Source organism: Cephus cinctus, unplaced genomic scaffold (genome assembly GCF_000341935.2).
Source record: "Cephus cinctus unplaced genomic scaffold, Ccin1 Ccin1_scaffold1080, whole genome shotgun sequence".
In the NCBI taxonomy this organism is placed as follows: domain Eukaryota; kingdom Metazoa; phylum Arthropoda; class Insecta; order Hymenoptera; family Cephidae; genus Cephus; species Cephus cinctus.
The window spans coordinates 130,455-142,518 of record NW_014333598.1 but is presented as its reverse complement, the minus strand read 5'-3'; positions in this window follow the sequence as shown (position 1 = coordinate 142,518).

Below are 12,064 nucleotides of genomic sequence, written 5' to 3'. Positions count from 1 at the left end.
TAAGTCAAAGAACAAGTTTTCACATTAAGATAAAGGCGAACTGGTTGCTGCCGTCTCGACGAGTCTCTTGGGGTGGTATCGCATTCGCGTTTCTTCTTGTAGAGCGTGAAATCTGTAGAACGGAAATAAAACAGTAATGAGCAAGGACAAAAGTCGTGGTGGAACATAGTCCTGGGTATTACTGAGCATACCGTGTGTACCGAAAGAAGGATTCAGTATATGTATATATATATATACCATATGGTATTACGTTGGGTTCTTCACGGTCCTATCTTTTCCATCGGCTTTACGTTCTGTTAAATGTACCCAGGACTCCTTTATTTAGTTCCTCCAGTTTCCACTTCCGGTAAGTAGATAGAGACGTAGTCAGATATCGTGAATATAAAACAGATAGGAAACTACAGATACCTGTGAACCTATATAATCTCCATTTTAAAAAATCAGTTAAAGATCAAAGTAAAGAAATTTTATTTCTTGTAAAAAGAAATTTTTTCAACTCTCTTACAACATTTATCTTTGTATAGCATATCCATGTATCTATCCTCTTTCTATATGATTAAACTGGAAGCTTTGAGGTTCTCTAAAAAAAAGGCAGTCCCAAGGACTTTTAAGATTTAAAGTAAGCATAGGGTGGTATATGAGAAGAGAGTTGCTTGCTGGAACTCAAAGTTGAGACTAGAATTTATGGTTTGTAGAAAGTACGCACGGGTTGCTAGAAAACGTTCGGTACCGTCGGACAAATTAGATCGTAAACTGGGCCAAGTTAGTGGTATAACCATCTGTGCTGAGATAAGAACGCTGGACACAATGAGTAGAGGGACGTTTTGCAACTATGTATAGTTGCTGAGAAGCAGTTAGAGGAGGTCTCCTCCTTGTCCTCTTCTATATCTTCTGCACTTGGTTCAACCTAAACTATGAGCAATCTCCAGTTACCCAGAAACTGGCTACGAAGTAGCTGCCATTGTTGGGAAGACGAAGCATTGTTCCCATAACTGCCTCACGTAATTGGCTGTTTTTGTTAATTACTCGTCGAGTTTCTCTTACGTAGCCACCCCGTTCGCGTTATCATTCATGGTGCTTTGAACGGTTCAAATAGTTGCCAACTTATTAAACGCTTCCTATAACTCTATTCATTTGTCAATACATACTCCGTCGTTTGATTCTTAAAGCTCATTGATAAATATTATTGGTATTTAAGTGTGTCGTATGGATAAACTTACACTTTTCCAACGAGCGATGCTGCTGAAGAAGATGCTTACGAGGTTACGAATCTTTGTTATTATTTGTCGCATGTGAATTGTGCCTCGAGTAAATCTATTGAAATATGTGGCAGTTCATTTTCACGTAGTTCGTCGGCGTGCCGCGAGATGGCGCCACTCGCTTTACCTAGAAAAATTCAACGCATCGCTCACCGTTACAAGTATTTTTATTCGGCAGATACCATCAATTTTCATTATCTCGTGCAGCTTCGGGATTACCTGGCAAAGTTAATGGATAAGTTTTTATTTTTGGTCAATGTTTTCTTATAATACTCAAGCTCTGTAATTGGGCTACGGGCCTTTTATTTTATCGTCTTATATCGTAACTACCTTTCAGAGTTATTTCAGCCTGGATCGTGAGGGATAATCCTTTATGAAAACATTCTTGAAATATTCATATTTTCCTATAAACCGTTCTCAAACTTCACTTGTCTTCTGCTCTCTGTATTATTACAAAAATTTATATATCGCAGGATATTGGTGTACGGGTCAATCACTGTTCTGTCGTGAGTTTACGACGAAACAAACTGATGAAGTCAGGACGTAAAAACAATTGAACTTGTCCGGCGTAGTGCGTTACTGTCGCTCGTAAAACAGGAATCCAGAGTGGTCTGATGGCGGGAAGTTTAAAAGGATTTAATAAAAGTAATTGAATTTTATTGCCTGTATCGCACGAAGCCGATTCTCGCCCCGAGCACTGAAATCGGGAGCAACTGCCATCCAGATGATTAATTACTGGTTGACAATTTTATCGAGGCTTTTAAGTCTCGATTTTTCTAAAAAAAAAAAAAAAAAGATTAAGTCTTTCTTATACCCTAAGAACGAAACAATTAACCAAAAAATGTCTCTGTACTCGGATATTAAGACTTTTAAAGTATGTTAGATTATCTCTGAAAATTCTTATCATTAATTTCAAAAAGTAAATCCGAGTCTTCCCGTTAAATAATTCAATATCATTTTTCTATTTTTGAAAGCGGCGCCCTTAAGTCTCGCCCTCGCTATTTATACTCCCACCTACCCTTCTTTCTTTCTTCTCCCTCCAACCGTGCTCCTTATTCCCTCCTTTTCCCCTCCAACCCCTTCGCTGCCAGCCGCAACAGCGCCCCAGGGGAATTCCTACTTTTCTGACAGCCGCCATCGCATTTATCCCATCCAGCATTTCCAGACGAGGTTACAAAGGAAGCCAGAATCCAATAAGTCCGATAACGCGGACTCGACCTCGACCCTTGGTACATGTACTATATATATATATATATACCCTGGTACCAGCTCACCCTCACTCCTACCCCAGCTTACGTTAACGTACCAGTACTACCAACGAAATAAAATATTGTATTTTATAGTAAAAAACATTTCTCAAGGCACTCCGAGTCTCAAGAGTTCCACATTTATATCTAAAATGCAAAAAAAAAACATTTATGACGTAATTCCACCCAGTATTAAAAACCCTAGAAAAAAATGTGACAATTAAAAAAAATTGTCGAAACCTTCAGATTTAAATTAAAACATTTTTTTTTTTGAAAATTCAATTATAAAGTCACGTGCACGTGGTAGCTGTCAAGTTGAAATTCAATAAAATGTAGTATACCATATTTCCACCACGGATCTCCTGCCTGACGAGTTTAAAACAAATATTTCCGTATACAACTACGAGAACTCAGGACAAAGCAATCGGTTTATCTTTGGAATCCAAGAATCCGGCAGTTCATCCAACGAGCCTCTCGCTCTCCTAAAAGGAATTCTCTGCTCTGTATGTGTATCGCTGGTACTGATAGCCGTGGTAAAGCCTCCCCTATACGATCGATTCGAAGTGCTTCTGCCCCCTAAGAGCCCCCTGACCCCCCGGCCCTGGAATACGTACGTTTATCTATAGGTGTATGGGAGTAACGTGCGCGAATTGCACGTACCGAGGGAGAAAATGGCCAGGAAAATGGTGGACCACGATAATATAGTATTCGCGCTTTACATTCGAGTGCGACGAGCAGAAAGAACGTGGCTGTTCATAGTCAAGGAGCGTCGTTAACCCCCATTTTTACTGGGGAAAATGCGGAAGGCGCGTGGGCACAATCGGTTTACGGTTTGTGCTTTTAGCGTATGCGCCTATGGCGCCTATATATATATATATATATATATATATATATTTCAGTATTTCATGCAAATATTTTCAGTATCGAGGACAAAGTGGATGGTTTGGGAAAATTTTGCATTATTTCGTTAGACCGCTAAAAAATGGCGAATAAAAGCAACAGATGGATGGCAGCGAACTGTACATACATATATATCGAACTTTGAAAATATTTCTCTCCGAAAATCAATGGCCCGCCACCCTTCTTGGCGCTACGACGAGAAGGCATTTAATTTATTTAAAGAAGCCTCGCACTCGCGACCCCCGTTTACTTCGTCTTGGCCCGGGTTACTCCAACTCCATTTATTCCCTTTAAAAATCTCCTAGCACCCTCGACGACGCTCCACTTACCGCGATTGTTATTTTAATTCAACTTTTTGTCATTAGCCTTTTACTTATTTCAGTCAGCAGTACCTAAGCCGGGGTACCCGTGCAGCTGGATCGGGCAGTGTTAAAGATGGCCGAGTGGATAGAGATATAGGTAGGTACTAGAATTTTTGTCTCAAGAACAATTTTCTTTGCTTTTCAAATACTTTTCTTTTTTTCTCTACTTCGTCCGTCTCTACGACTTTTGACGTCGCCGTGAACCCCTACAGAGATTCCTCCTTAACTTTTTCATCCTTATCTTTCGTCTCTGTCTTTTCAATGTCTTTGCCCTTAGTTTTGGTCCTTGTCCTATTTCCTTCTTTTAACCCCCCCGATCAGCCGTCCTCTCACTCGGCAATCTCATTAAAATTATCCGAACGTTAAAGCTCAGGGACTTTTCAGTCGTCCAGGTTGGCACCACTGTGTTTTTTTTTTTTTTTTTCATGCTGTTACCAGGAGGATACACGATGAGAGATTAAATGTCACGAAAGCTGGAAGTGGGGGGGAGGGGGGGGGTAAAGATTTTTTTCATTTTTAAAAACGATACCACCCTCAATTTTCATCAGGGTCGGACAGTCATATGGATTTGTGGAAGGGTACTGGGATTATCTGTTTCTCTGGCCGCTGCCAGCGGCGGGTATCAACCCCTAGGATATAAGGGGGGTAAGTGACAGAAGGGTTGACAGACGGTCAGAGTCCGATATCCTGAGAATCCGTGGGATGGTACGAGGCCTAATTTTTCTTATTTTCATCCTCCATTCCCTTCTATGCTTTTGCCACTTTCATCCCTTAAGTATACTTATACGCAACAGGGTGTACCGACCGGGCCACTTTCGAGGAATTCCATCGAACTACCCTTACAAGGAGGGTCCAAGTATTTGGGCGGATGTGGTGGTAGCTTTTTCATAAGGGTTGGAAAAAAATTTTACCAGCAAATTCTTTTCGTACGAGCAGTGCGGAAAGGGAGCAAAGGGTGTACTGGTACGTAAGGGATGGGATGCCATGGGCACATAGGGGGCGGGTGCGTCATGTAAAATTGGTGAGTTTTTGAAATTTCGAGTGGAGCACGGGAACAGCGGAGAGGGTTATATTTGCCGAAATTTTGCGGGCGAAATCGCACTCGCAAAACGTACGACGGGGTAGGAAACGAATAATGTATTCGTCTGGCGGACAACGGGGGTGCGTGATTCGTCCGTCTCTGAAAAAGCGTACAAAGCTATGACGACATGCCTGAGGCGTGCTGAATATTTCATAGAGTGGTCACCGTGCGAAACCACAGGATCCCTATGAGTACCAACCTACCAAGTCTACCGGGCCTGACCCTCTTCGTAGGTGTGTCACCCCTTATTGGCTGCCAGTTGTACTGTAGGGATATCCTGCGCATCTTCAGTTTTCTCTGGTGACTTTTGGGATATTTATAATTGACATTTTCTGTACCAGTGCGACATTTTGAAAATATTTGCATTTTTTTCTTCTCCGATCGAGCAATAATTTGGATTTGGGTGCCAAATTGAAAGACATTCGAGGGGATAGGCTGAATAAATAAGGGATGCTGGATGACGAGGGAAGATAATTTTTTTTTTCTTTTCGTCATATTTCGTTTATCACGTGTACGAAGGGTTTGCCTATCGCCAGGCGCCGTTTGTTCCTATAGGTCATGTATGGAAATGGGGTTTTTAGTGGTTCCTGAATAAATATGGGGAATCGGGTGAATGCGGGGTGTTTAAAAAAAAATATTCAAATTCTAAGGGATGACTTTTGGTGTCATATTTCAGGAGATATAATTCGGCTATTTTTCACGCGAATATAAGTGGGAATTCGCCAGTGACGGATTAGCATTTCAGTTGGTCGTGGAGGGGCTGGATTTTTTTCGAGGTGGATGAAAATTTTGCATATTTTGGAAGGGGAGGGGGGGGGGAAGGGGGCCACCAAAAGCCCACCATATTATCCGTTCCAGTAATCCTCGCGACATGCTGAACCGACTGGTCACGCAGCATCACAAGGGGTTGTCGGAGGTACCAGAACTAGGGGGTGACCGGGGGGCCGTTGGACCTAAGCTCTTCCCTGGTGTTTTTGTATAAGTCCGCTGGCTTAAAAGTTACGTCATATTTTAGCCGCGGCTTAGTTTTGTTTTTAAACTTTGTTACCCAACTTTATCTCGCCCTTTAGCGGATCCACGTTCCGAACCGAAGGGTGGGTGGTTATTCGGACGGCATCAGCCAAAGTCAACAACCCTGATAAACCACCCGGACTTTCGTAATTGATGTATCGCCGCACTTCGCTATTGTTATTTTCATGTGTCAAATCGCGGCGCATTTCGCTGGTTAATACCCAGTAGATTGACACGTGGGTGGCGAAAGACAGGAGTACACTGAAAAAAATACGGTATGGGGATTGAATATTTTAAAGAGTGACAATTTTCGTATTCGAATAATCAAACGGCCAATCGACCCATTGAATATTTGTCACTTTTTGAATTTTCGTTCAACTGCCATTTTATTATGAGTTTAATACAATGCCATCCCCTCCTTTTGCACCCCTCGAATATTTTGAATTTTTGAATTATTTTTATCAACATTTCACCACGTTCGACCCCTTTGATTACATGGCTTTTTTTTTTTTTTTTTAGGCAGAAGCTGCATTTCATTGTCAGTGGGTCCCTCTTATCACCCCTTCGGCCAAGGGGATTGATGGATGAATATGAATGGCAAATATTCATAGAGCCTCAATATCCAACCGGTATTAATGGATATCGTTCACGACGACAGCGATCGGCTGGCTGGTTCCATTTTGGATGCGTTGCCACAGGATATCGGCATCGATGACGCAATTTAAGAATCAATATTAATATTCCGATACATTAAAACGAACGTCTATAGGTAATTCATATACATTGTTAAGGTGAACGAATGCGAAAAGGGTTGCGAAAAAAAGTGCTCAAATATGGCCGTCCCAGGATACAGCGAAAGAGGTCGTATATAAGAGTGGACTTGAAGTTTCTCTCAGGACGTCAAAAGTACTTTTTGGATATTGAATATGAAAATTCTCTTGAAGCCCGCTCGAAAGTATCATAGTCGAGTTAGGGGTAGAAAGTATGTTTCTTTTCTTTTTTTTTCAACCCCCTTCTTCCCCTCACCTTTGACTCCCGAGCGATTTGCATTCCTACGTCATCGTGCATCGAGTTATCACCCTCCCTCCCCTCCGACGCCTATGCTATCATTTACCGTTTTATGCGCATTTAAATCTGACGTGCGACGGCTGCTGAATGGCTCTAGGGATTTTGACTTTTTCACTAGGGGATTTACATAACAGGAAGTCTAGCACGAAGCTGGGGTGCTCGACGGTATACGAAAGCCACTTCCGCAATTTTCACTAACTTTCTCAACTGTCTAACTCGATCGATGGAAAATTCACCTGTTTTTTTTTTGGTTTTTTTTTTCCTCATTCTTTACGCCCCCTTCGAGTTTTTATGGAAGGATTATTTATTTTATAAAAATTTCTATATATATATATACACCTTCTTTCAGATTTGAGTAAGAATCAAGTTGTAATCCTGTACCTAACGATCAACTCCAGAATCGCGTCCTCCTCGTGTAATAAAAGTGTCATTAATCGTCTCCATTATTATTATTGTTATTAAACTCATAAAGAATCCAGGCAGGTAAAATTAACGAAGAAACAGGACATAAAACCAATAACGACTGTCACTCACCCCCAGGATAATCCTAGTATCCAATAATTAAGATATACCTTAAAAAGAATAATTAATTATATCCCAAATCCAGGTAGTTACTCGAAATTATTACGTATAACACGTAAAACCAGACGGACAAGAGACAAGAGGGCGGTTAACCCCCGTGAAACTTTTACGGGGGTCGTGTGTAATGGGTTTTATTTCGTGGCACTTTGCTCGGCTGTTGCTTAAAATAAATTTAACTGGTCAGGTTGGGTTAGAAACCGTATGTATTTCCTATACGAGATTGCTCGATAAATTTGCAAAGTTTCTCAGACGCTAGAATTTTAATGTAAACCTAACTCAGATTTAACATTCTCGCGTAAGCTGGTTTCCGTAGGACACGGTACTACCCTTTAAAGAATCCTTGAAACCCTCGTGCACCATCGACTTGGCCGAGTTTCCCAGCAGTCGCCATATTGCTTTTCTTTTCGTATTTCAACGTCATCGCAGCCGCCTCGAACTTTCGTACGCCCGACGCGACAATGCGTTACGAGAGCTGAAGTGTTATATAAATCAGTCTTACCAACCGACGTATCGAGCGACAAAAAATACCCTACAAACAATCCAAATACAAATCCAACTTCTAACCTCCGACACGGAGAATAAAACCTGCGAGAAACTAACTCGTATAACAATTATACGTTCCTTGATCGACAGTACAAAAATTGCTGTCAAAATCGTCGAAAATAAATTTCACTTCGCCTATAAGATTACATGAAGCGCAAAGCCTTTGATGTTGATCAACATCGTATCGATCGATAATTTATAATTAAATATATTTATTCGATCGATTCGTACGGGTAAATAAAATTCTAACCTTAAAAAAATCAATCCCAGAATGCATCACGTCCTCTGGCGCCGCTATATGCAGTCGCGTGCCGCAACTGCCAAGCTGAAGGGGGTCGCGGCAAATGCCGTGGCTGGTTATCCTTGGCTTCTGCCGGGTTGTCCTAGTGGAGCAATACCGCACTAGTCAGCCAGGGGATTAAGCATGAGTACCAAGAGTATACGCAGTTATATAAGCTAGGAATGGCGATGGGGCATCGGTGGGTGGTCGGGGGGGTGTCTCGAGAGGCAATAGGAAACGTCATCCAATTAAATTCTGCATCGTGCGCATTCATTACCAATTTCCCACACTAGACGCTCGCGAGCCATTAGTTCACAATTAAGTGGGGTTCCTTATTACACATGTGAGTACGGTGGTTGTAGGTAGAGCGCCAGTTGAAATTTGAGATGTTTTGGTTGAATTGGGCAAACGTAAACTGGGACAGGGAGCTTTGGATGCAGCAGTGCATTTCTGGGTCAAAAGTGCATCTTCGTGTGCGCAGCACGGATAGGGGTGGTATAGTACAAACCATTAGAGCTCTCTGACTCTTTTTTTTTTCCAATGGGAAATCCATTTTTTTTTTCGGGCTTTCAATTCCAACCTAGGGCGAAAGTTCGACACGTGGACGATTACTTGGTAATAATTAATCTTTCTGGCTTCTCGTTTATCCCCTCAAACTTCAATCCCTCGCAGCATCTTCCTGCTACGTTGCTATGGGTGCATTGTGTACAGCGTGGGGTAGCTTTGCTGTGGTGAGCAAAACATTGGGATGGAAATCGCGTTAAATATCGAAGACTGGTATAGTCGTGGATTGGCTCGATATAAAATGGCGGGGGATATGAAAAATGTGTCAGAGTGTTAAAACGTGTTTGCAGAGAGTTTGATATAGAATTTTTTTGTTTATCTCAATTAAGGGCTGTTTTTTTTCCGTCCAGGAACTTTTGAATGGACCAAGTTGCGGAATAACAAAGTGGACATTCCAATTCCACACTGCTCCGCACAAAAGGAACATTCTCGCTGAACTGATCTGGCTGATGGGGAAGTTGGGAAAAGTCATTCGAAAATTCTCCTGCATTTCCCGAGAGTTTACCGATTCGGGGTATAAAAGGAGTTCCGGCTGGAATCTCTGGATACTTTTTCGCTGACGTTCTGTTGTGCCTTCGTATCCCTGCGGGAGAGGGAATTTGGATGGGAGTGATCCACAAGACCGGAAGCCATCGAGGGAACCATGTAAAATATAGGAAAAGTTTGGATATGCTGCACGGAAGTTATCTAGGATACAAATATATAGGTATTTTCATCCGGTACGAGTAATACAAAGATTGCTGTAAAGTTCATTTTTTTTTTTTTCTAATCAAAATCAATTTACAGGTTGATCAAGCCCGAGATGAAGTTTGATAAGCTTGCGGTAAACAGTACTGTTTAGGGTTGTCTGTAACCAAATCCAAATACCGGAAGTACGATTTTCATTAATTTCAGTGAAATCCTATCTGAACGCCTATGGACGCCGGGGCTACTATCTTCCATCTACGCGGCTTAGTTTCTACCATATGTGGTCATGTTAGCCAACACGTACCGTTGCAAAACTACAGGGTTTACCATATATATATATATATATATATATATATATATATATAACGAAGCCCTGAACAAATCCACACGCGGTATCACGTGAGCCTGTAACTCCCATTTGACTGCAGTGTAATATTTGGCCCGTATTTCCGGTTAGCTGGTACAACTGGCAGCAATAAGCTTCCAGTTTCTAAGCGTGATGCGACATGGTTACCAACCCGAAGTAGATACCGCGTTACACGTCAGACTTCCCAAAAGTTATTCGATAACTTGGCCAAGTGTCGTCCGTAAGGTAACAACGTCCCGGGCGTGACGTTTCCTAGACATTTAACGAAATTCACGTCAAAGGCAACATCCGGTACAACGAAGAGACTCCATTAAAGTCTGTACCAGCCAAGAACCCGAACAAGGTACATAGAGTTGGATACAAGGATACCTGAATCTTGGATGAGATCAGGATCATCCGGAAGGACTCTTTTTCGCTATTGTGTACCGACAACGAGGAAATCGGATGATCTAGGAGACATTTAACAGAGTGCCACGTCAACCTAGTCCAACCTGGTTACTATCATCCTAGCTCAGCGACAGATCGACAATAGTTGTACAGCCCTCGAATGGTCCATTTCAGTAGTTTCCCTCTTGGTCCTTGATGCTGACTTGGTACGGCTTGGCCTTGGTCCTTTACCGGCTACCGATCCTGGGTCTGCGAACCTCCATGAGGTTATCTCTGAACGAAACTGCACCGGACGTCGTCACAATGCCACCAGGATCAGCTCTTCAGCCACCCACCAGGAGTTTCGGAAGGCATTGTGCTGCTCCTTCGGGGATAAAATTCCTCTCGCGTTAGAGACTTTGTATGAGAGGGTGAGCAATCACTTAGACTCCTCTCTGTGCGATGCCTTCATTCTTTCTCGCCTTTTGGATCTTTTCTTCAACTTTTTTCTTTTCTTTCTTTTTTCCTTCAACTTTAACTCCTCGGCTGCTGCAGGCAGCTACCGATCCGGTTGGTTCACCCTGTATCGAACTGCTTCATGGACTCGAGAGCGAAGTCTCCGATGATCGAGAGGAAATTGAAAAGTTCCAACAGTGACATTAGCTTCGGCGCCCTTCGTACTCTGTGAGCTTGCAGCTGTACCGGAAGTCAATATCGACGTGACGGATTTCAGGGTTTCAAAGTTTAACGTTTATCGTAATTAATTGACGTTGGTCGATGCTGGAAGGTATGAAAAATTCGTCGTGTCTGAATATTTTTTTTTTTTTTTTTTAATCACATGGATCATCCAAAAGTCACGAGTCTTACGGAATTATTTTTCACTGTCCCTGAGAGAGATCAGGATTCTCGAAGACTCCCTTTTGGCAGACTTGATATTCCAAGTTTCTCTACTTTGTCGCTCCTTAGATAACGTCTCGTTAAAGAGACGCTTATCCAACGCGAGGGTCAAAGGTCACGAGGTTCTCGTTTTCACAAAGGAACTTTCGTCTGGATTGCACCGGTGAAGTCTTGGGTTGGGTATATAAAAATCCCAAAGAAATCTCGATAAAAACAATCGATAGCTACGTATTGAAATTAGAAAAGCGTTAAACAATGGTTTACACAATTTTAATCGCAAAATAGATTAGGATACCTGATCGAAAAAAATTTTTATAATTTTTATATTTTATATCAAATTCTACAAGGTCGTTATACGCTGAGAGCATTACGTGCCTTCAGTCACCAGGTAGCATGGATACATGATTAAATTCACTTAAAGCAACCGATTCGAATAAACGACGGAACGTAAAAGCGGGATCGAATGAAATTTAAATAAAAATACCGTCTACCCGTTTTAGGAGCTTCGAATGAGAATAAAACTACTCAGCATAGTAAGGAGTAGGGCATTGGAATGGCAGTTGGAGAATGGCTAGATTTTCCAATACATGATACTAGATTCCGGATCACGTCCTTTCTAGCCACTTGACTATTCAAGTTAACTCACCCTTACGTCAATTCACCCCCAGAGTTCCACGGGATCCCTTTCGACCCCTTAATGTCAGAAATTCCCAAGTCTAACGCCCTGCCAGACTCAAACCAAGGTTCGTCCTCCTTGCCCCTTTATCGTATCCATGAAACTTGACCTGTATCCGTATAATCATTAATTCTTTATCAAGCAAGTAGAATGAGTATTTTGTAAGGTGAAGTA